Source organism: Falco punctatus, assembly GCF_963210335.1.
Source record: "Falco punctatus genome assembly, chromosome: Z".
NCBI classification, from domain to species: Eukaryota; Metazoa; Chordata; class Aves; order Falconiformes; family Falconidae; genus Falco; species Falco punctatus.
In genome coordinates, this window is record NC_137586.1 from 32948727 (window position 1) to 32974819 (window position 26093).

The 26093-nt window shown below is 35.7% G+C and overlaps 1 long non-coding RNA gene across 1 annotated transcript in view; it reads right to left on the reverse strand.

The window, feature by feature from the left end:
• Positions 1–206: 206 nt before the first annotated feature.
• LOC308056504 overlaps positions 207–26093 on the reverse strand; it is a 407257-nt gene continuing 381370 nt past the window's right edge. The window contains exon 4 of the long non-coding RNA XR_013924860.1: positions 207–580. This is a non-coding gene — a long non-coding RNA (uncharacterized lncRNA). The remainder of the gene's footprint in view (positions 581–26093) is intronic.

The window sequence follows — 26093 nt, forward strand, 5'->3', positions numbered from 1 at the left end:
AAGGAGAAAGCCTAGTGATTAATAGGTAGCTAAACACTTTTTTTACAAAAATATCCACATGGTCTTTACATGTGAAAGATGGACATCAATGAAAAGATACTGATCACTTCCTTTGCTTCTTTGTTTTGTAAGAACAGCTCATCTTTCTTCAGGTTTGTTTTTGTTGTTGTTGGTGGTGTTTTGTTTTGTTTTTTCCTAGAGGAAAGTTACCTTAGGCATCAAAATCACCTAGAATGTTTCTTTATTCATAAAAATTTAGGAGATTATGATACACATAGCTGCTGAAATATTTGATGCTAATTTTCTGAAACTGTTAATGATTAAATTCAATGTATGCAAAAGAATGTCACTTACTCAAAGCTCCTGCTGAAATGAAGGATAAGTCTGAATAAACAGTATAGGACTTGATAGATAGAACTCAGTTGGAGTAGCTTACTATTTTTAAAATTCATGGATAACTGATTAATTTTATTGAAATTGATGATACAGTATCCAGCTATTATTATATATCACGGACAAAAAAATTTTCAACTTACTCTTCTCCAAGGCACATCCTGTTGTTGCGTCTCAGGATAGAGATCTAAACAAAAAAAAAAAATTACTGTTAGAAAAAGCCATAGTCAAATACCATGGTTTTATGCATACACAATTTTATGTTTGTTGATAGGAATAGTCAGAAAGAATTATGACTCATAAACTTTGCAATACCTGACACATACCTGAAAAGAACAATTAGCAATAAAAATGGAAATGCACTTCTGCAGTTCTTTATTTCCTCTTATCAATGTTTCTGAATTGCCTTACAAGTCTTACTATGAATTTCTCATAATATCAGAGAATATATTTAATTTCAATATTCATAATTAAATCTTTAAATCATGTCATAAGTGAAAGTCTAAAATGACGAGAATTCAATATTTGTTCTATGTGTCACCATTCCCAAATATATACCTTTGCAATTCTTGAAACATTTTTTCAGACTTGAATCAGTTTACAGGTTTTACTGACATTTAAAAACCAATTCAAATAAAAAGTCTCTAATGTAAAGTGATTAAATGCACTGTTTTCAAGGCTGCATAAAACATTCAATTAAATACTATATATTGTGTCGGGGTTTTTTGTCTTTGTTCTTGTAAAAATAGGACTCAAGTAATAATAATTAGATTATAAAACCTAGGGTAAGCTATAAACATTAACTTCAGTGTTCCTACGTGTGAGTCCTTAATATTGCAACAAAACTATTCATATGCAGAATTTCAATACACAACTGCAGAACTTTGCAGTAGTTCATAATAAAGGATGAAAGCTTAATCAGATTAAGTTGAGAATTGGCACTTTATTCACAAGTGATTTGACTATGTGTAATAGCTATAATAACATTTCTAATGTGCATATCTTATATCTTCATCGATTGAAGAGGGAAATGTTCAGAACTTTATTTATCAGTTTTCCTACCACTTTTTCTGTCAGTACAGGTATATATACATACCTAGCATGAAACCTATACACACAATGTTCACATAAGTATTCCAGATGGTTTATTGAGAAAAACTTAAGGTTGTTACAAGTGTGAAATTTTAAGGGCTGCAAGGTCTAAGAATAACAACAGATATTATTCAGAAGGCTGAAATCTACTATACCAGTGCATAAAGATCTTGGGTTTAGCCCTAAAATTATTAGAAATGCTGAGTCTTAAACGTCCAAAGAGGAGAAGATTGATTACTTCCCGGAAGGATATTTTACTTTTGAAGTTTGACTGTACAAATAATGAATACTTGAAATTTATCTGGGATTCAGGTATTTCAAATATATTGTTGGGAATATGGACAAGTGACCAGAAAGCAAATAAAAGTAAAAATTGTAATCAGGTTTACATCAGAAATAACTTATGGTCAGTTCGTGACATTACTGACTACACAGCTTATAAGTGCTATATATACAACTGTTGGCCTAAACAGTTATTGACAATTCCAATCCTTCTGCCCAAAAAAAACCCTCAACAACAACTACAAAAAAAAAAAAACAACAAAAAAAACCCCCAAAAAAACCAAAAAATAACCCCCCAAAAAACTATAAAAGCAAGTAAACAAACACACACCACACCACACCCCCCTAAAATAAGCAGATATAAGCAAGGGCTCAGAATGCATCTATTCATTTCAGTCTATGTTCATGCTAGTTAGGCTTTGAAAGAATTTGCTTCAGAAGCTGAATTACACTCCTGTGAGTTATTCACACTTTTAAACTTTTCAAGGTTAAAGTTGTAATTAGCAGTGACCTCTATGTAAATTATTAATTTCCTCCTTTTAAACCTAATGGAATAATCCAGACTCTCTACAAACCTTCTTTCTATAGCTCACCTTTAAGAGCAGTGACTGATCTTGTCACTTGTCCGATTTGTAGAAATGTTTCAACCAGCGTTTATTGGTCAATATCTATATGGAGGGCATGAGAAAGTGTACATCATACTCTGCAAGAGTTCTTTAACTGAGTTTAGAAGATGGGGCATACCTTTGAAGTGAAAGGAAAGGCTACTGAATTCTTTAAATTCAATAACCCATGTTCTTCTTCTAAGTTAAGAATCTGTAAGGATTGGTGAAAGCACATAGGACTATTCCAAAGTGTCTAATTCATAGCTTCTTAAAAAAAAAAAACAAAAACAACAACAAAAAAAAAAAACACAACAAAACAACAAACACCCCCCACCCCCACCCCCCCCTAGATTAGAAGGCAAGAGTTTGCTTCACATGGCAAATACCTAATTTCAGGATGTCATTCTCAAGTTAATAAATATGCAATAGAGCTCCAAGCACTTATTCTTGAGTACAGGCTAACCAGTCACATCCTAGGGTGGCACCTCACAAAGATGATGTCTGTTTGGCAGCTAAGTGACACATTTCCTCATGAAACACATGAATCACAGTTTCTTCCTTCCACCACCCTTTCTAACCCATTCCTCAGAATACCAACTTTTATATTGTGTTCCTTTATTGTTTAAAATCAGAGATATTTGACAGTAGTCCTTCCAGATAACTTAGTAACTGGCTTCTAACAATAGTCCAAACTCCTCTCCCCCATGTCAGTTTTCCTAGACCTGAAGCTGAATTATGTTTTACTTGAAGGACTAATGTTTACAAGAATTCCAGAAGTAGAGTTAGTGTCTAGAAAAGTTAAAGGAACTGAAGAAAAAAACAAAGTTAGGCACTGAACCTAAACAGAGATCAAAGGTGTGTTTTGAGCTTTTATTGATCATTTCAGAAAGCAAACAGGTTTCTTGGAAGTAACTGAGTGACCTGTGTGATATTTGGCCAGTGTGAATTAATTCCTTCTTACCTTATTTACATTAGTACCAACTGAAAACAGGGTCACTGAAGTTGGTGTGTTACAATGATGAAAGTAAGCACAGAAATTACAAGATTTCACACTGAAATGATAAAGTGACTTCACTCATAGAAGTCCAAAGAATACTTTAAGACAATATGTATTTGAGCACAGAAATAAAAGTCTGCCAGAATATAGCCACTATCAATGGGCAAAAATAGCTTTATCTTTTGTGATGCTTTCAAACGGTTTATGGTAACCTCCAATTGATGAATTTCAACCTTACTTGATTTTGGGGGAGCTTTCTGAATGAAGGCTGAGGGGAGCTGTGCACCCACTTCATACCTGAACAGAAAATTATCTTCTCACACACTTCATCTGATCAAGCATTAAACTGTGATTGAGCTACTTCACACTTCTGCTGCTTTCATGATGTATGGAACCAGAAAAAAGGACATAGAAGCTTTGTTCTTCAAAGAACTCTCAGTATTTTCTATGATCACTGTATTTGTGGTAAGAAAAAAATATTTTCTTTGAACAGCAGACTTCTCATGCTTCAAAATCCAAGACCTGTTCTTTACTCATCGTATGTCCGTGATGTATATCATGTAGAAAAGGAAAAAGGTATTCTGAATAGTATATTGCTGTTCCCAGGCATAGTTTTGTCTGGGTTTGTCTTCTGCCTTTTCTTGATTATGTGATAAAAGATGCATAAGCCCTAAGATTTTTGAAAGATATTTCAGTACGTTAAAGATAGATGTAGATTTGTCAAAACACTTAATCATCCTGCTGTCACCAATGTGATTTCTAAAAGCACCTGTGTAGGTGTTCAGGTGCTTTTCCAAGCATCCTAATTCCTTTGAAAGTACAATCTGCAAGCCGTATCTCAGAGTTCAAAATTAAAGAGGTGTTGCCGTGCCTAGACAGATGTTAATGACATCAACAGCTAACCTGAGATTTATTATGGAGGCATCTTAATCAAGAACATCTGATCCTTCTCTTGGGACTAGGACTGATGGGAGACTTACAGTCTCAGCTATTGCAGTTCTGATGATGTGTGTGTGAATATTGCTTCCATGGATATAAAGTCACTAGTAAACATTAGCTTTATTTATGGAATGGTATTTCTTAATAAAGTTGCATCTGGAGGCCTTTAAGCTAGAGTTGACTGCTGTATATTTACTTGTGCCAACTGTGAAGTGTCAGTCAGTAATATGGAATATTTACTATCTGAGGCAAACGGTCACAAAATGGAAAGAAAAAAAAAAAAAAACTCAAGCAAAATTAAACCTCTCTTGTCAATACACTCAATTACTGTCAAAAGACTTAAAAGTATTTAACCTTTAATGTATGAATATTTGCCTGATATTGATTTATTAGGAATTTCAAGCTAAGAAAATGTGTGGTATTTCAGTTTGTTGATTGCCTTCAAGGATTTTCTTTGCAAAGGCCAGCTAGCTAGGGAATACCTCTTTCCTTGCAATGGCTTGTCAATTATAGGTAAATGCACACACTGGAAAAGCAGAAGGGTTCAGAGCAGGGGCAGGAAACTACAGACTTGTTTTGTGGACCAGAACCTTTCTACAAGGGGAGAATGAAGGGGTATCAATAGACAGAACACATGGTTTACAAACACCCACATAATGAAAATAAATAGAAAAGCATTTTCCAAGACATGGGTCCATAAACAATTTATTAACTCATAGCAGAGGGAAAAGAGAGAACAATATTTTCAAAGTGCTGTCTTGGGATACCACCCAGAAGTCCTCATTGTATCATGGTTAATTTCATATCTGTATAAGTGGCTTTCCTTACATAACACCGTACACAGGAAAGCGGAATTTGATTTCTTAAATACTCTCTAGCTGGATGTGGAATTAGGACTGAAATGAATCAATTTCAGTCACAGCATATTAATCTCCAAAATCCTTTTCATATTACAGCTAAATGATAATTTAAAAATATTAATAGATCTTTAGAAGCACAGAAGATGCATGATCTTTCTCTTTCTACTTATCTAACACAAATATTTAACATTCAGTCAAAGGTATTTATATCAGTTTTATATCAGAATAAGAAAGCTGGATAAAAAAACTGACTATTCTCCTTTTTTACTCTCAAAAATGGGAAGTCTTGGCAATACCCTAACAAATTTATAGGCACAAAAAAGTAGCCATTAGACCAACTTAGACAATACTGTGTGACTAATTTGTAACACAAAATAAAAAAGCAACAGAAGTTGCAGTCAGAATCTTTGTTTTCTGACAGTCTAGATTTTAACTTGCTGTAATTCCTAGTCTTCTACCTCAACGACACTGAACAATTGTTCATTGTCAAATTACAACATTTTCCATTATTGTCACGTCGATAGGAAAGTTATCAGTGTTTTCATTCACTAGCTTCATTAGTAGACTCCTCCAGAAATTTAATCCTGTGTGGTATTTCAGCATAAACTTGAACACATAGGCTTTGAATTTGATAGTCCAGAGATGAGTAAACTGACTGAAGCATGCAGACGGGGCTCAAATTACTTAGATTATTTATTTTCTTACAGTTTTTGAAGAGTTTCTTAACAATAAAGAGGCAGAAAAGTGAATATTTCAACTCCAGAACAGACATTCATAAAGAAAATGTAACATTATTTCCATGAACATGCTACACTTCAATCCCATTCTTCTCTCATACATATGTTATGGAGGTAGTCTTAATCATTATTCTTAATCATTTAATGTCATAATAAATGCAATAACTCTTCATCATATACACATTACATCTTACTCCTAAAAGTATGTCTTAACGTTACTCTTTTAAAATCACTGCAGGACTCTGCTACTGCTGAAGAGAGTAGTTTTATTAATGTGCAATGACAGCACTGTCAGAATTATGCCCAGACTGATTCAGATTAGTTCATAAAAGAGTATCAGACCTTCTAATAAGGGTAGTGTGTTAGAATCTGTGTAAGTGGTCTGTATTAGTTCTGGCAGCTGAATTGCACCTGTGAGTGATAAAATGGTAATTGTACCATATTATCAGCCTGCAACACTGACATTAACATGTCACACCACTATACCATTACATGGATTGAAAGGCAATATTTGTCTTTGATTTCTTTTTAGTTTTTAACAGAGAGGATATTTTCTGTGCAAGACATATAACATAGAATGCTAAAGGAGGAATATTCTCTCTTTTATGTTTACTTTATGTTTTTCTTTATGTAAACCTGCTGTACAGCCTTCTCAACAAAAGCATGCATGACATGTCCAGAGAGCACTGTTCATCCACTAAAACAAAATTAAGATATGTGATTTGTTCTCTGTCTTTCACCATGGTAAACTCATTGCTAACTTCTGCTACAGCGACTCAGACATTTTCACAGCATCACTTCAGGCATTTAAGCACTTCTATTTTCAAGTCTGGATCTCAGGTCATCACATATCTCCAGGAAGAGCTGCACAACCCAGACTTTTTAGCATAGGGCTAGCATCAGTGTGGCCAGCTATCATCTGTTATAATTTCACCTTGTCTTATAGTTTTTCTGGAAGCTGTCTTCAGTAAATAGTTATTCCTACCTAAGGGAATGTTGTTTGTTAGTACTAGAACTTAAAAAAAAAAAAAAAAAGAAAAAAAAAAGAAAAGAAAAAACCAACTATGTCCACTCTGAAAACATTCTCAGCTTCCCTTAAGTCTTACCATTTTCTGTGCATTTAGAGATTAACTGCTTCAAATGCTTCTGTTATTCATGTCCTTGTGTTTGCATCACTCTGCTATTTCAGCTCACTGGAAGTTTTACTTTCACCCTCTTCTCTTCTGTCCCTTCTCTCCAGACAGTCTTAACCATTTAGTTTTTCTGTCTCTTTCCAGCCTCTCAGCTTCAGTAATACAGCTATGTAACTATGTAATATCTTCAGCACTAAAAACATGGCCGTTTTTTGCAATTTTTTTTTTTTTGTAAGGTGGCTTATTTACATCTACTGTTTCTCCATTAACCCCAAATAACATGACAGGCACTGCCTCTTCAGCTAGTTTTGACTCTTTTATTTGTGACTCTACAGGCAATGTACAACACATTAAAATCTTTTCCCCCTGCACATTTATCTTTTCTGTTTCTAGTTTTAGCATTACTTTCTTCTGGGGAAGTATTTCAGAGGCAGCAGACTCGGTCGTCTAAAGAAAATGGATTTTTCTACCCCATTTCTTGGCTGCAAATTCCTTCCTTTCTGCAAAATTGTCGATTGAAGGTGATAACTGTCAAGGGATTTTTTTTTTAACCTGAATGAATCTTGACATACTATCAATATCATGTGGGATCAGAAGTTTGTATTGTTTAACTTAGCATATATAAAGGACAGGAAGAAACCTCTTGCAGATGAAATAAAGCTAATTATTTATGTAAATTATTAAAAAAAGAAAATGTATTAAGAAATTTTTTTTACTTGAAGAAGCATACAGTAAAGAACTAACCAAAAAGCTTGCTTCAGCAAGCATATACGTGGTGGTATGGCAAAGGGAACAAAATGGCTGCCAAAATACCTCAACACTACCACCTAATAGCATCATACTACAAGGAAGAGCACCTTCTTACCAACGCTTGCTTTTCAAGTTATGTCATTCTTTAAAAACATTCTTTAAGAGACATTGTGTTTCTGAGCCTGCACACTGACATTGAGCTCAGGGTTTGTGCAGAACAGCCTATGAGACCCCAAAGGACGACCGTGCTGAGCGAGGTAAAGTGATGACACTTCCTGCTGAATTGACTTCATTCTGATCCTATGAGATAGTGGCCTTTCTTCCAAAGAGGCTCTTCTTTTGGTTTGAAACAAGTGGAATTGTAATGATTCACATATTAGTGTCACAAATTCTAAAGATTTACACAACGATATAGCACAATAATAGTCTCATTTTCCCTCTCCTCCAACATTAAAAAATGAGGAATAGGCATGTATATTAACCCTACTATTTTGGACACTTTCCAGGCTGGATAATTGCATTCTGTCTACTAACAATTCTCCTGCAGTTTCAATTAGATACAACGTTCTTTTTCACTATCCTGAGCGCTTGTGCAGTTTTGCTGTTCACTGTTCAACAGCTGCCACATTTCACTTAGGAGGTGCTTGCATTTCAGTATTTAATGAGATGAGCCTTATAACCAGGCTTTCAATTAGCTGCGTTGTGACTTTTAGACTGCAATCTGTGTCAGAAAAATTAGATGCTCTGGGAAGGTAGAATTTATCAGAAAAAGTTCAGACCACTTAGGAAAGGGTCAGATGGCCTGTATAACACAAAGATGCAGAGCGATCCTGAAAATCAACTTTTCTATCCACTGAAATAAGCAGTAGGCTAGGTAATCACAATCACGCCAACTTTCTTCTTTGAGTATGTAGAATTATTTTTTAATATTTGTTCTAATCAATGCATTCTGTGCAAAATGGAACAGTTTGTGTAGAGAAGGCCAAGCATACTCTCAGTCCACAGCTGTCAACATCTCCATCTTTTTCTTCTGAAAAAGGATCAGTTGTGTGTGAGTTTCATCAGAAGAAACAGAGAATTGTGACATCTTTATCATAACGTGAGTGAATATTCTCTTTCTAGGCATAGCTGGAGTGGGAGGGAGGTGTGATTGTCATTGCTATGTGTTGGCATAAAATAATGACCCTAACTAGAAGAAAGGTCTCGGGAATTTTTGGATGAGATCTATAGCAAAGAACTGAAGAAGATACTCAGCTACATGAGTTGGAAAAATATTGTAATATTGGAGAAAATCTGCCATGAAAAATGCATTTATCCTTATAATTACTTATATTCCAGCTACAGGTAGTTTCTCAGTGTGGTGTTTGCAAATTTTACTGCTTAGCTCTCTACACAAATGTACAGGTGACCTAAAGGAGGATTCAGAGATTCAAGAGTCAGATTTGAGCACTCAAGATTCAAATTCAATCACTAAAAACTGATACAACACAGGGATATCAAAGGCCAAGTGGTGAAAGACTGACATAGTTTCCAAGTCCACACTGGGACACAGCATCCAAGCTAGTGATTCAAGGCTTTTAACTGAGATTAAGTCCTGTTTGTCACACAAATGAATGCCCACTAGCAGTTGTGCCACATTCCATGCACTCCTGAAGTAGATTTTCCACTTCAGTTTCACCTGGAAGGTATTCATTTTGCAGACCCAGGACACAAAGTGAACTAAAGTCTGACCAGTGGATACACTTAGAAGATTCACTTTAAAAGCCTGGTCCAAACTCTAATGCTAATGTTAACACTGTGTTTGTAAAATGTTTTTGTAACCCAGTTTACCTGTAAATCTTAAAGTAAACAAAGCCAACATTACATTTGGAGATGATGCAAATAAAAAAAAAAAAAGATAAATGGATGAGATATTAATTCAAGATCTTGTTGCTCAGACAGCTCTGGAAATAATATTTCTAGAATGCTGTAATTTCTTCACATGGTCAGTTCTATACACTCTAAAAACATCTGCAGAAGAAGCCAGCCATAAAAGTAACTGTGAGTTATTTACAATGTCAACAGATGACAAGATGTAGCAAAAGCTTATAATACAGCAAAACCCCAACAACAGATGGATTTTTAGAGATACCTACATAAATTTTGTAGCAAGATAAGCAAAGAATAGGAGCACTTTTTCTTAAAACCTGTTGTGGTTTTACCCCAGTCAGCAACCCAGCACCACACAGCCGCTCACTCACTGCCCCACCCCCACCCAGAGGGGTGGGGAGGAGAATCAGAAAGAAATGTAAAACTCGAGGGTTGAGATAAGAACAATTTAATAATAAAAACAGAATTTTAAAAGGTAAAAACAAAACCAACAATAACAATAATAATAATAGCCACTATAATAGAAAGGTGGGGGAAAGGATAAAATCCAAAGGGAAGGGAGAAGGGAAACCAAGTGATGCACAGTACAGCTGCTCACCACCCGCTGACCAATGCCCAGCCAGTCCCCCAGCAACGATCCCCAGGCCCCAGCTAACATCCCAAGTGTTATATATTCAGCATGACATCCCATGGTATGGAATACCTCTTTGGCTGGTTCAGATCAGATGTCCTGGCTGTGTCCCCTCCCAGTCCCTTGTGCCCCTCCAGCCCTCTTGCTGGATATAAACATCATATATATATAAACATATAAACATCACCCAGCAACAACCAAAACCATCCGTGTGTTATCAACATTGTTCTCACATCAGAGCAAAAACCCAGCACTGTACTACCTACTAAGAAGAAAGTTAACTCCATCCCAGCCCAAACCAGGACAAAACTAAATTATGTTAATCAAAGCATCAATATATTCAGATCTCTTAAGTTTTGATTGGCTACATATATTGATTTGTTCCTGCAGTTTGGTTGATTCATTTCCCTTTTTTACTTTTTAGTTCTATATAAAGGAATAATGGGATACTAACAACAGAAAGTATGTAAAGATGCAGATTTGCAAGCAGACATTTCTTGGAGCAATTTGAGGTATACATAATTTCACAGTTTATCCATTTATCTGGCCAGGTCTACCTTGGATTTTCATAATCAGTACCTAATATCACAAGATCTTTACTTGTTGTACAGCATCAACCACTATTGCTGAATTAAAATCTATCTAGTAAGAAATCAAATGTTTTGGGTGGTTTTTTTGTTTGTTTTTTTTTTCCTTTTCAGACAAAGAAATGTGCAGAATTGTATGTGATACAACAAAATGTGTATCAGAACAGTCTTTCATGTATTCCTGTGTGATACAAGTACCCTTGCATACAAAATTTATTTCATAATGTGTTGCATAAGGTTGAAATCTTCTTTCTTTTTACTAATCAGTTCACCTTTCAACAAGCTTTGTTAGATTACTGAATCATGACAAATGATTCTTTATATATGAGGATACTCACTTCACACTGATGAACTAACAAATTAAAATGTAATATGGAATGATGACACTAAGAATATTAGGGACAGTCCTTTTGATGTGGGGAAAGAATGCATAATTAAACCAAGATTTGTCCTTTAATTACAACATTATCATACTGATAATGCTGAATGAAATGTAGTTTTGAGGAATTCAGTGAAATAACATTAAAATGACAAGAAGCTATCACACATTTTTTTGTCCCGAAGCAGCCATATTTCATTACACAGTACTGAAGGTTAGAAAGCAATCAAGTGTGTTTTGCCATCACTGTCTCAGGCTAAGGTAATTATTAGTTTGAGAGCTTCTTTCTCTCCCCCCCACCCCCTCTTTATTTTTTAACTGTGCTTACCCAAGAGGAAAATGAACACAGTACTTATCAGGACAATGCATACATCAGTGATGAAGGCAACAGACCATGGCTGGAGCCATAGGTTAGCTGCAAATCCATTAATGATTATATAAAAAAAAATAAAATTAAAAAATCTGTGAATCTAGGATATAGCTGAGTAGTAAGTGTACAAAAGTCATAAAAAATAACAATGTAATTTGCATTAGTATTGAATCAGAAAGGCTCTCAAAAGGCCAAGTAGCAGAGGTGAAAAATTATCCATAAGGGGACTGAAGGCAAACTTTCTAAAATAATAATAATGTCAAAAGTCATGTAGTTATTTGCACTCAGTCTGGAAAAAAATATTAATTTTTATAAAAAGCACTTTTTTTGCACAAAAGGATGATAACTACAAGGAGAAACACTAAAATATTTAAAAGTCCCTTAAAAGGTCTTACGTGGGACAATGACTTTAACATGAAAGGGAAACTAAAATTTCAGATTAAAGGTTGAAGATGATATATTAATTTTAAGATAATTTGTACTGTATTTTTTATTACTTTTAGTCTTGTTGATTCTTTTTTAAGTTCAAATTGTGCGAATTGGGTTTTAGTAATTCTTATTTTAATTTCAGACCTTCCACAGACATCTCCATATGTTAAAGGTGCTTTGTTTTGCTTTATTATTTATTAGATTTTAATACTTTGCAGTCTCTTTATAGTTTCATGAACTATGAAATATTTCTTTTATATATTACACTAAAATTTTCCATGACTGACTCCCTCTTGTGGTCAAAAGGAAGGGACATCATTTTATATGTAGTTATACTTGAAAAAAGAAAATATTCATTTACGTAGAAATCATATTTCCAGATGGTCTTTATGTCATCCAATATTTTTATTTAAATAAATACATGTTTGTGATGTGTGCCTTTTATCAGATCTTTGCTTTATCAGAAAAAAATAATCTTAAATCATTGTATATAAGGATTAATATGTCAGGTATAACTGAAACTGACACATTCAACATTTTATTGCTTTCATTGAAGGGTCAACTATAATTTCCTGAAAGATAGGAAAACATTGTTTATACAAAAGCAACCTAGGTGAAAGCTGGATTTCAAAAAATCATTTTGTTTCTATTAACTTATGTATACTCACAATTTAAATTCTTTACTGTAAAACACAGTGAAATAGAGGTTGAATGAGCATTTTTTTCTTAAAAATGTCATAATTTATGAAGTACATGAAATATGTCAACTAAAATTCCTCTATCCAAACTACAGAATTATGTTCTTAAATACTGGTTGAAAAGCTTTATAAACTAAATTAAAAATTTACACTTGATAGAAAGTATTAAATCCCTTCTTAAAAAGAATCATAAAAATAGAGAAATCACAAGGTTTGGTAATAGTAACTGTTGCATCTATCAAAGGAAAACCAAATATTTTTTAATGGAATAGCAATTTGAGAAACTCCTAACTTTCTATAGCATTATATCACCTTTTTTTTGAAGGGATGAGAAAATTGGGTTCCTATGACCATTTAGAAAAATCATTGTCAGTAATAACAACATTTGGATGTCAAAATCTTGCATGTACACATTTTCAATTTGAATATTAACTTAGCTGCTGCTTTATGGTTCTTTTCTGTGTACAGCAATATCTTTACCTCTCCCACACATTTTCAAATATGGATATTAAAATTTAGGTGGGATTTGCTCTACTTTTTTTATTAAACGTATTCCTGCTGTGTAATTGTATTCTTGGCTGGAAAAACACATAAAAAATGAAACCCCAAAGACTGATCTTCTGCACCAGCTTGACTTTTTGTGAGAAAACAGCTTCTGGTGAATCTTTACAACTCTCTGCCGTTGCTGTGATCTTCACATGGAGGATTGTTTCAGCACAGATTGAACACAGAATGGAACACACCCTTTTAGATTCACTCATTTCTGAGCACAAACACATGACTTTTCTGTCCACTTGTGTGCGTGCTTGTGTGTATGTCTTGCGTGTGTACAGCACATTTTTTGCACATCTTTCAGCATGTGATTACAAACTGATCCTGGGCTTGCTGCAAAAGATGGCTTAATGACTTTTGTGTAACTTGGTCACTCATTTCCACTGACTCATAATGTCCAAGAACAATCTTGATACCTAAAATAAATTTAAAATAGATAGATTTGAAATAGATAGATTTTTGATTAAGCACAGTTGACAGTATGACTACATACAAAGGCACTGTATATCTGAGTACAGGTATAGGAATGACATCTGGCTCTTTCTGCTATAGTTACAAAACCATTGACTTATTTAGGGTTGAAAGCATCTGTGGATGTCACCTAGGCCAACAATCTCTATATTTGGTCTGCCAATAGTAGCCAGCATTGTTGGACCAGCAAAGCAGAGGCAGAAGGTATATGAACAGTACAGGCCCAGCAGAACTTTGAGACTGGTACTTTAGTCCAAATACTTGGGTTTTTTTCTTGAAGGATGGAACTAACTGTTCTTATATTTTTAATATGTAAAGGTTGGTCTCTTTTGGAAATGTGCCTCAGGGGATGTTAATCAGAATCTTACTGAACCACTTCAAAAGATACTTAAAAGTTGGGGAGGAACTCTTTATCAGGGAGCGTAGTGATAGGATGAGGGCCAACAGTTTTAAACATAAAAAGGTAGACTTAGATTGGATATTATGAAGAAATTCTTTACTGTGAGAGTGGTGAGACACTGGAACAGGTTGCCTGGAGAAGTTGTGCATGCCCCATCCCTGGGAGTGTTCAAGGCCAGGTTGGATGAAGTTTTGAGCAACCTGATCTAGTGGAAGGTATCATTAAACATGGCAGAGGGTTTAGAACTAGATGATCTTTAAGGTTCATTCCAACCAAAACCATTCTATGACTGCTGTGGGTTAAGTCTGGCTGGCAGCTAAGTACCACACAACTCCTTACTTACACCCCACCCTCCCACACACCCCCAGCAGGATGGGGGAGAGAACTATAAGGGTAAAAGTGAGAAGATTTGTGGGTTGTGATAAAGACAGTTTAATAAATAAAGCAAGAGCTGCATGTGAAAGCAGTAAAATAAGGAATTAATTCACTACTTCCCATCAGCAGGCATGTGTTCAGATGTCTCCAGGAAAGCAGGGGTCCATCAAGTGCAACAGTTACTTGGGAATACAAATGCTGTAACTTGAAACATCCCTTACTTCATTCTTCTCACAGCTTTTACTGCTGAGCATGAAATCATATGGTATGGGATATGGCTTGATTTTTTGAGGTCAGCTGTCCCAGCTGTGCTCTCTCCCAGCTTCTTGTGCACTCCCAGCCTACTTGCTGGCAGGGCAGTCTAAGATGCAGGAAAAGCCTTGAGGTGTGTAAGCACTATTCAGCAGTAACTAAACCATGCTGGTGTTAATCACAGTTTTCACCACAAAACCAAAACAGTATCATAGGAGATACTATGAAGAAATGCAACTATATCCCAGCCAAAACCAGTATATCTGGTGACTTTAAATGAACATCTCCTGATTCTAAAGCCCCATACACTTGGAGAGATTTGACAATGTTGGCTATCTGGATCACTGCTTGCACGGATTCTGTTTCTGTTTCTTCCAGGAGTGGTCAAAAACAAAAGCAAACTGCTTGCTCTGCAAGCAGTTTTCCTGTTCTATTTTCCACAGAATTCATAATGAAGATTACTTCAAGGAGTACATATGCAGGCCTTCAGAAAATGGCTGTTTTGCCAGCCCTGATGCTTGGAGATTTCCCTACCATAACCCCATAATATGGGAACACTATACTTCAGCTGAATGTGTCAGTCTTGACGTCTGCCTTTTTAAATTAGAAGCGTATGATCAGCATGCCAAATATGACTCTTACGCTCCATTGTATGACGAAGAAAGTGGTTCAGATTCATCAATTATTAAAATCTCTGTATAAGTCAGATTCTCAAGAACTACATCCTCATGAACACAGTTCATCTGTGACTGATATTGATCAATCCCCCTTGGGTGATGAAACTCCAGGGCTATCACGTTCCATTTCAGGACAGAGAGGTTCATGCAACAGTAAGTTTTCTAGAGGTTTCAAGGAAGTTTTGCTTCGGACTTTTCTGTGAAGAGAACTGAACAGTAAAGTCAGTTACAGGATAATGCTGACTTAAATAGCAGTGACTGTTCTTTGGACAATTGTGGTGTTGTTTGCTTTGTTAAGCCATTAGCTGAGAAGACACCAGAAAGAAGATGAGCTGTCTTTGGACACTGAAGTGTCAGTCAGGGAAGAGGAAAGGGAACACATGAAGAAACAGCAGCCAACTCAGTTTCACAGCTGTAGTGACAGTGATTCAAGCAGAAGTTTTTTGCTATATTCCTCTACATATTCAGAGAATGTAGGTAGGTGTAAAAGCTGCTCATCTTCTGCAATCAAGAAGAAACATGATAAGAACAAATGTAAAGTGAAAGATCTGTCTCCACAGGACTTAATCTGGAGCCTCTCTTCAGGAAGGGACAGTGTGCTCTCCTTGTAATCACAGACTGTACAGAAAAGGCAAGTCCATGAGTCCACAATCCTCCTCACAGCACAGTCAAGGCAGACATGCCTATGGACTAGAAAGGAGCATTGTGGCAAGGGTCAACTTAAAAGGAGGTGATTAAGAAACAGAAATAGTAGCACACACAGGAGTAAAGAAAGAAGAGGATGCTGATCACTCATTACACCAGCACCTCTCAAGAAAACCAGAGAGGATTCCTTAAGTCATGAAAGCACTGCATCCACTAAAGTAAGTAAACCATGAGCATGTAGCGAAGGCCTTGGCAAAAGAAGGTCAAGAAGCATAGACAGTCATCATTATTATATGAGAGAAAATTGCCAAGGTAGATACCAGGAGGGTTATGCTTTTTATAGTCAAAACATGTGTGGAGATGTCTATGAATCCTCATTCAGGAGGAGGACTGTGTCTAACACCCAGTATTCAAGACAAGCTACTAATCCAGAAGACAGTGCAGAGTCTTATACTGAAATGATAGGTCTGCATAGCTGGAGGGGAACTCTGTGAGATACACTACTGCTATTATGAATGCTGCAGGTCAAGGAGTCAGTCAAGTAATAGACAAAGGACACCCTCTGGAAGTATGGATGGAATTAAAAGTGAAAAGCCTGTTGGAAAAAGCAAATATAGAACTCCCAACTTGGACGATGGTGGTCAAGAACAGCACAATTCTAGAGAAAGGAAATGACCACAAGAAAAGTTTATCAAAATTCAGTGACTGCTACAAAAATGAAGATAGTCTTCCCCAAAATCAAGCAAGTAATGAGACAGTGTAAGAAGTGGGGGGGGGGGGGGTGGGGGAGGTGGGGACGGGAAGAGACATTAAGAGTCCAAGTGTGGAGACTGTCTTTGAAGGAAAAATTATAGAATCAAGCTTTGTAGAAGGAAAAAGGAAAAGCGTAAGAATAAATAAAAGAAAGATCACACAAGTAACCTAGCACATTCTTTTGCAGTTGTGAATAAAATTGATAGTGATAGTGACAAGGAGCTAGAAAGTATTGAATTTGACAGCTACATAACTTGGACAGGCACAACTCAGGTAAATGAGAAGAAAAATGAGTCTCCATCTTCTTTTCTGCAAATGATAGAATGTGAAGATATTTAGACAGTTAGCAAGGTAGGTGGATTAACTGGCAAAGTGTATAGTTTTGTTACCTCAAGAAGGGTCTTAGATGGTGGCATTAGAAATGCTGAAGCTGAGCTTTGAGAAACAGCAACTGATCAGTCTTATTGTAATGGGTACCAGTACTGACACATCACACATAGAATCTGTAACTAGCCATTTTCAAGGCCCCCAACCAGCATCCTCCAGTCAATTGTCCTCTCCCAGGACTTCCTTTCTAGAGCACACAGGGAAATCAGCATTGATACTAAAAGGTCCAAAGAGATTTGTTAACAGATTCTCTAGGTTGGATTACCCAGGGAGGAAAAAGAGAAAGAAAAAGAAAAAGAAAAAGAAAAAGAAAAAGAAAAAGAAAAAGAAAAAGAAAAAGAAAAAGAAAAAGAAAAAAGAAAAGAAAAGAAAGGAAAGGAAAAGAAAAGAAAAGAAAAGAAAAAAGAAAAGAAAAGAAAAGAAAAGAAAAGAAAAGAAAAGAAAAGAAAAGAAAAGAAAAGAAAAGAAAAGAAAAGAAAAGAAAAGAAAAGAAAAGAAAAGAAAAGAAAAGAAAAGAAAAGAAAAGAAAAGAAAAAGGAATCTAGCGTGTTTTACACTGAACAATTCTTAAAAGTGAAGAAGATAGAGTATTGCTAGCACATAACACATAACAGCATGTAGCACTTCTAAAGTTTCTCACAAGAGGGTTTGAAAGTTGTAATTTCATAAAGCAATCCTATGTTCTCATAGCTTGTAAAATATCTCCACAGAATATTTCAAAGCTGCCTTTCTAAAAATAACAAGCAAACCCACAGAAATGGGTCTTTTGCTTTCTTTGAGACATGGTTTTCTTCTCCCTTCACTTGTACTTCAGACAACCTCACTGAGATAGCTCAAACTGACTCATCCTCCCTGAATGTAGGGAAGACGGTGGGCTGTAGAACTGACCCTTGGTTTTGAGCCCGTTTGCAGCTGCACAAGTGTGATCCCTGGCAGCACTTCCCTTTGGTTTATCTGGAGACAGATTTTAATGTTAATTTGGTTTTGGTTTTAATAGGGCACTCACTATGGCAAGGATTTGGAGCTCTCATGCCATTAGCACATTTTGCACTCCATTACTATTCAGGCTGAGAATACAAACTCTTCAGTACAAGGAGGAAGGATCACACACGTTCAAGTTCCACAAGGAAGGGAGCACAGACAGGGAACAGCAAACTGACCATCTCCCTGCAGTTGTCACCTAGTGGGATAACTAGTCTGATACAAACCACTTTCATTTGTCTAAGACTTTTACTTCTGATGGAAGCAAAGCAAAATTTGCTAGATGCAAGGTAAAATGCTCAAGGCATCCACACTCACACACACTTGGATACAGTCCATCACACCTACAACCAGCCTGGTGTGTCAGTCCCCACACGACCAGGACAGACACCCTTATAGTTGTTGAAGCAGGCAGTGTCAGCAAAAGGGCTGCTGCTGGCAGTGCCAGGCTTCTGCCCTTGAAGAGCTCTTGGGCCACCAAACAGAGTTGCTGCTGGAAGTTCCTCGGCCACCTGGCCGGCTTTCCCTTCTGCTGCAGAAAGGCTATAGTTGTATGGCCCACCTCTCTCAGACTGGGGCTATGCTTCTTGCCTGGTATGTGCAAATCCCTCTTTTGGGGCTGAAGAAGGTGGAGTGGTGGCAGGCCTTTGACCAGGTCTCACTCATCCCTCCTCCATCACTCTGTGAATCTACAAAGACCACCCCAGTCCATGTGGCAGCTCATACTGCAGTGGTCTAGGAGGACAGCACCTCCTTGATGACACTGGCCAGGTATCCAGTGGTGGAAGTTTGAACCTTGGTACCAGAATGGATTTACTCCCCTCTGGTGCTTTCAAGTTTCTGAACAGTTGTTGGTAATCCTGGATATTCAGATGCTGAAGGATGAAAGAAAGTGGCCACTGCTGAGATTCCTGGATAGTGGCCAAGTTCAGGAATCCTTTTGTGGACACTCAAATCAGTCGTGGTCATGGAAGGCAAATGCCTAATGCTGTAGGAGAAACTCTGATGCTCTCCTTATCAATTAAAAATAACACTTAGCAGGGATAGTTCAAACCTCACAAAATGGACTCCTGGATTACAGTATCATGAAAAGAAGATTATGAGAGCATGCCCCAGGGCAAATTATTTCAATGGAAGCATTTCATTCCATTAGCAGTACTAAGGCACACCCAGTGTACAAATGTAATCTGTAGGACCAGGCACTTCCTGGCTCCTTAATCTAGGGACACATCTCGCTTACTGAATACTGTGAAGAACCTCAAATACTTGTTTCCTCTCTTCTCCCATAGCCATGTTTCTTCTGATTAGAGAGACCCAGACATGCAAAAAAGGAGCATGCAATATATACCAACAGGTTCTGCTGCGTTAACAACTGCATAGGCACTCCTCCTCCAGATACACTGATTTTGTCTTAACGTAATGGGGATGAGGTTGTCAAATATTAAAAAATGACTGCATATTTTGGAAAATCTAGTATGTGGACTTAACAGTTTCATCAACAATTGCACAGCTTTCTCTGAACATTTAAAGCAATGTCCCTAAGAGATAAAAATATGCAGACAAATGTAAAGAGTTAATTCCAGGAACTACACATAGAGTTTAAAGATTATGATGTTTGGGTTTTGTTTCTGAGATCAATTCAACTGGGATAGTAATAAACTTAATTTCCACTAATTTGAGTCCAAAACAATTGCATATTTGTGTGTTTTCAGATAAGATTGTGCTGTTTTTGTTTGGAGGATGTGTTCAGCTTTAATCCAGATGGATGATGAAAAATTTTGGTCCTCAATGTTTGGGAACTGAGCTTTAAAATTCACTGACTTCAGTAATAGATGTTGATTTCTCTTTTTGAATAGTGAAATTGTGGTCTAAAAAATTATTCCAGTAAACAAGACCTCTTTAATCCTCTCCTGGAGTGGTCACGGACTCCCAAGGCAGTAGATGCTCATTTATGAGTTCAGAGAACTAAATAAAGCATTTCATTCAATCTTAATCCCATGAAGAAGAGTCCTTTCTCCAGATTATAAGAACAGGATTATTTTTTTTTCACTAACCTTTCAGTGTTGAAAAACAATGGTATTACAAATGTACAAACCTAGACAGAGCCAGGAAAGTGTTTCTTACTATACTGCTTACTGGAAATGTACTGCAATAGAAACAGGAAATCACAAGAAATGCTTGTGTGTGTGTTTGGTATTTTTTTCTTTTTTCTTTATACCACTCTTCCAAAAATCTGTGTTCTTCTTGGTACCTAGATGCTATTAGAGAAGCTGTATCATGTCAAACCAAAAGCACATATATTGAAATACTCTGATTTCAACAGTGGGTAACAGCAGAGACAAAGGTTAGAATATAAAAGCAAGCATGGAGTATTCCCTAGTATATTCTCTAGTATACTTTCTTAGCTTCTAATCTGCAATATTTAAATACATGTCAAGCTTCTATGGGCAGTATTGCAGCACAGGTGACAAGACACATCCCATACATGCATTTTAGTGTTTTTTCTGAAATCACATTGTAGTATACTAAACATTAATAAACATTACTATAATTATATTCCCTCCTATTCCTCTTGAATTGCAGAAATAGATATGAAAAATAAGATAAAATAAAACTTTGAGTTGTATGTCAAGTGTGAGTACACAGCCAAATATATAAACTGTTCAAAATAGAAATATGATCTGACCTTTGAATTAAAGCATCTATGATTATTGTTTCATTGTTGAACTAGAAAATATTTTCATCATCCAATAATCTGTCCATCAAGCTGTTGAACAGGTTGGGTTTTTTCCTGTTCACAATAAAGTACAACATAGCCAGGTTTGTTTACCTGTCTGTTTGCATATTAATAATAGTCTTCATTCCTACAGAGACTGAAAAAATGTGATGCTAAATGAAAACCTAACATTAGACAGAAGGATAGACCTGTGTAGGAATCGTATGCAGCCAATGAGTTTGGTGTTAAAGAACATAACTTAGTTTACCCTTGAGAACTGCAAATAAATTCACCACTGGTTCTTGGCTCACAATCCTAGGAACATGGACAATGCATAATTCATAGCATCACAACCCACAACGTTAATAAATGGCAATTATTTCTGACTTAAGGAAGGTTTCTTGTATTTGATACTCACAGTTTCACCATATTAGCAGTTTATCAAATAATTGTACTAACATTAGACCCAGAAATAAACAACTAGTTTGTGGTGTAAAGGTTCTATGGAAAAGAACTATTGATTTTTCCTTCTTCCCTGCTTGTCCCCACTTCCTCTCCCCAGTAACTCAGTGGTAGATTTAGGAATTACCGAGCAGCCAAATGGCATTTTCCATTAAACAACAACTATTTCTAACAAGGCACATTTTGACGCTATTTTTTCTCCTACTGTCCTGTTTAAAATATTGTGAAAGATAGCCATACTGCAAAATGAATTTAATATATCCAATCAAAAAGGTAAAGAAATGCATTTTGAATTATTGTGATATTATAATACCGACACTGTCATAAGAATAAAGAGTTTTGTTTTGTGATTTTTCTGTTATCATTGTTCTGAGATTGTCATGAAGATGGATTCTATACAGTTTCCTGCATTTTTCTTTTACAGCCTTTGTTATGAATATGGTCTGATTTTGTGCCAACCTTTGTCACTATAATGTGAATCAGAACACATTATGAAAACTAAAATGTACTAAGCATTAAAATTCTGTGATAGCTCATTCTTGTGACAAAGAGATCAGTGGGAAAGAATGGCACAAAATTAATCAATTATGGTGACAGTCTCACGATTGTAATAAAAATAGAAAGTAGCACTAGATTTTATGCATTTACATAACTGAGGAATGATTTAAAATTAACTCATTCATATCTGGACATTCACCTCTTTTCCTGGAAAACCAGAACTGTTGTACTTTGACTAATAAACATAGAGAGTGGATATACCCTGATATAAAAATAAATTTACAAATTCTGCTTATTTTTAATTAATTCCCCAACATTTTCATAATCTCTTTCTAACATATATATTTTCATTTTTTCTCTCAGAAAGAGAAAAGTCTCACCATTGTCTCCTAGTACATAGCTGTACAGTTTGGAAATGCGGTGAGAAGGAAAGCAAAATTGTTCCTTTGGAAATCAGGAAAAGACAAGGCAAGCCTCTGAAATGTTCCTTTTCAGATTATTTTATCTTGCATTTTTTTTGTTGTTGTGCTTCCCCCTCCTGCCCCCTCCCCTCCCCCCCCCCCCCCCCCCCATTTTTTTAATCTCTTGCTTATTCAGACTAAAAAGAATTATTCAAAAAGCAATTATTTTCAGGAATATCAGAAAAAACATAATGATAATGATATTTAGAAAGCTCTTCTATCCAATTATTAGTTCTTTCTTCTTTTCTTGGTTATGAGGTACAATCATCAAATTCCAGCAAAAGCCTAGGCATATAGATCAAGGCCTGAGGTCTCATGGTAGATTAAGTTGGTTAGATACTGCATGTAGGCAAACTTTTATTGACAGTAAACAATTATAACACCTTCACAAGTCAATGGGAGATCTATAAAACCTCCTTCATCAGGGAGACAGTGAAGGGCAGCACCTGGAGTGGTCCTTCCTGTGACTGGCTCCTGACAAAACCAAGGCTACTCCGACCATGGCAGACTTTGAAAAAATCCTGAGAAGCATACAAACCCATTCAACAATGTGTGGAAGCAACGTCTGGCTAAGAAGAAACTATCCTGTATGCAGACTAAAAGACTGTTGGTGTGAAGGTTTGAAGTCTGGGCAGTGATTTTTTTGGTATTTTTCTCGGTATCTTGCATTTAGCATTTGCCAAAGACAATACATAAGATGGATGAGCTGGCAGATGACCTGATTATGGTCAGCATGCTTTTGGCATTGTTATAACCCCTATCTTTACTCAGATATTTATTAATTTACAGATTATTTTGGACTGGTGATTAAAATGAGACACTGTTCTTAGCCCTGCCTACATGTTTTAAAAAAATGAAGAAAATATAATGTTCCTAAGTGATCCTGCTGCTTCGTTAGACTTGTGACTATGCAACTGGAAATTGATACAGAACTGTGCTTGTTAACTGGATATCTAAAAAAAAAATTAAAAAAATTAAAAAAAGTTCTGGAGATTTCTCTCCCACTGTTTGAATTCTTTCCATCATAGTAGAGTCTCATAGAGCTGAAGGTGGGATCTGATATGAAACTAAACCTCTTTATGGATAAATGTGGTTGTCAGATTATTAGTGGTCCATTTTTTCTTCATTAGAGTTGTCTTATAGTGCAAATTATACAAGGTAGGGCTTCTAATATAATAAAGCAATCCTAACCATTAGGGGATAGTTTCCTTTTCTCTTTCCTGCCAATGTTCACTGCAGATACACAAGTAAAGATACAATGCTGCTCACAAAAATGTTGTCTCTCAAGGAAATGGGCATAAGATTATATTTGGGTACTTCTTTAATAGTTTTGAATTAAGAAGGAAAAAGGATTTGTCCCTAAAATTATTTTTTATTGCTGGTAATCTTCCCTTTGCTGTGTGACGTATAAAAAATGTACTAAAAATTATCAATTAAAAAGTTTAAAGTTGCCATATAATTATCAAAACTAATCTGAGCTTTATTTATTTTAACTTAAGTATTTTTGCTACACAATTTTCATGTTATTAGTATTTCTAAATCTGTTTTTAATAAATATCATGGTAACAGTTGTTTTAAAATACTTTTTCTATCTGTGAATGAGTGGAATGAAACACAAAAAGGATCAGGAAAGAATAACCTTTCTCAGTTTGGAACCTGAAAATATATTGACTTGACTGAATGATATCCAGCCAAATTAGAAGAATATCAGCAAAAAAAAATGTATTTCAAATCAGAACTGGAGAACAACACTTTTTCTTTAAAAAAAATAAATAAATTGATTGTTTTGAAATTTGGGAAGTAGGAAAGGGAAATTCTCAAAATACACTATTAATTAAAAATTAATTGCAGACTGTAAGAGAAATTCTTTGTAAAGTAAAATACAACTAATCATTTATAGGAATGAGCATTGAGTAATTCTAAATAATAAATCTTAACTGACAAATCTTATTTTTTTTTCTGATTCCATTAATTTATTTTATATGCTATTGAACATTTTTGGTGGTTTGGTAAGATATGATTTGATTCCTACATCTTTGTTTTCTCCTATATCCCAGGAAGAAAAATATAGAAGTTACAGAAAATTACCTTGTCCTTGACAACAAAAGACTAATGAGACATGGTGGGTGATTATTGTGCTTATCCCAGTAAGAGACTGTCTTGATAATTCATACTATTAGGAATCAGTCTTGGAAAAATTTCTTTCTTAGTTTTGTGAGTGAACTTAAATACAAAAGTCACTTACTCACTAACAGGTAAAAATTATACCAGGTCAATTATTTTACTGGTGTTTTATTTAAATCTTTCAGATTTTCATATCTTCATATACACATCTCATGCTAATGGCTTCAGGAGGTAATTCCCTTCCTTTGACAAATGAAGTTTCCAAAAATCATAAAACTGTATCTTTTATAAACTTGATTGAAGCAGATAAATTTTGCTGAAGTAGATAAAGATAGCATTTGGATTTTTTTAATTATGGTATTGGCTGATATCCCAAATTACACTGAATTGTTAGAGGAACAGACCTAATGGCTGGACAAATACTATTGCTTTAACTCAAAAGGAGATAGTGATATATTCCATTTACTTTGTAGTTCAAATTACTCTAGTGCTAAGCCCTGTATAAGTATAGTTGCATAAACATGTAACTGGTTCGGTGTTAATCTTATAATAGAAAGCCAGTCTAATAATTTTCCCCTAAAATATTTGCATTTATTTGTTTATTTGAAGAAATTAAAATGTGATTTTCTATATATCACTGTAGTTACACTGTTGCCTTGTGTGTGATCCCAGGGTAGTTCATTAGATTCTCAAGGATCCAGAGATAAACACTTGAGCTTAATTTGCCCATGAAAAATAATATGCTACATAATACTATCACCTGACTAAGTCTTCTCAGGCAAAGCATGTGCTTGGTGGCCACAACATTCCATATTAACATCCCAAACAAAATTAAAATGTAGTGTGATTACCTCAGAAGATGATAACGTGCTCATGGCAGTTAGATCATAGAAAAAAAAAAAACCCTTGTCAAAACTTGTGTTAAATTCAAGATAGGATGATTTTCACTGTTTTTCACATTTTTCACTCTTCCAACACACATTTCAGAAAATGTAAGAGTACCAAAATAATAGAAATATTCTAAACTTTTGAAGCACATATTGCAATTCATTTATGGACGCTGAGAGATCTTGCTCTGACACATTATTAGTTTACAGACCTAGATGAATGCCTTGCTATTAAGATTCATAGGATCTTCAAATTTTGGACAGTGAGGGATGGTTCACATATTTTGGAATAACATGATTCAGATTCACCAAGCATTTTTTCCTGCACAACAGCCTCTGCACCTGCTATTAATTATTCTAAGGCGTCTTTCTTTCCTTTTTCCTTGCAGCTAAGTAATGTTGGTCGGGGTTTTTTTGTTTGTTTTTTTTTTTTTTTCCCCTATTGATGCTGCTGGGAGAAACTTGTGCCAGTCTTAATCTTTGGATTTCACTCTCTGGAACATTAGTAAGGAACTCATCATTACTCCACCAGACATCTTGACTAAAATCCTCCCTCAGGGAGAGGTACATGTGTGTGCCCCATCCTGCAGCAATGAAACTAGGGCCTGGCAAATGTCCATGACTAACTGGCAACTCAGAAGGCTCCTTAAAGGTTAACTTAGAGAAGTATGTGTGTGCTGTTAGACTGTTTTCTTGAATCC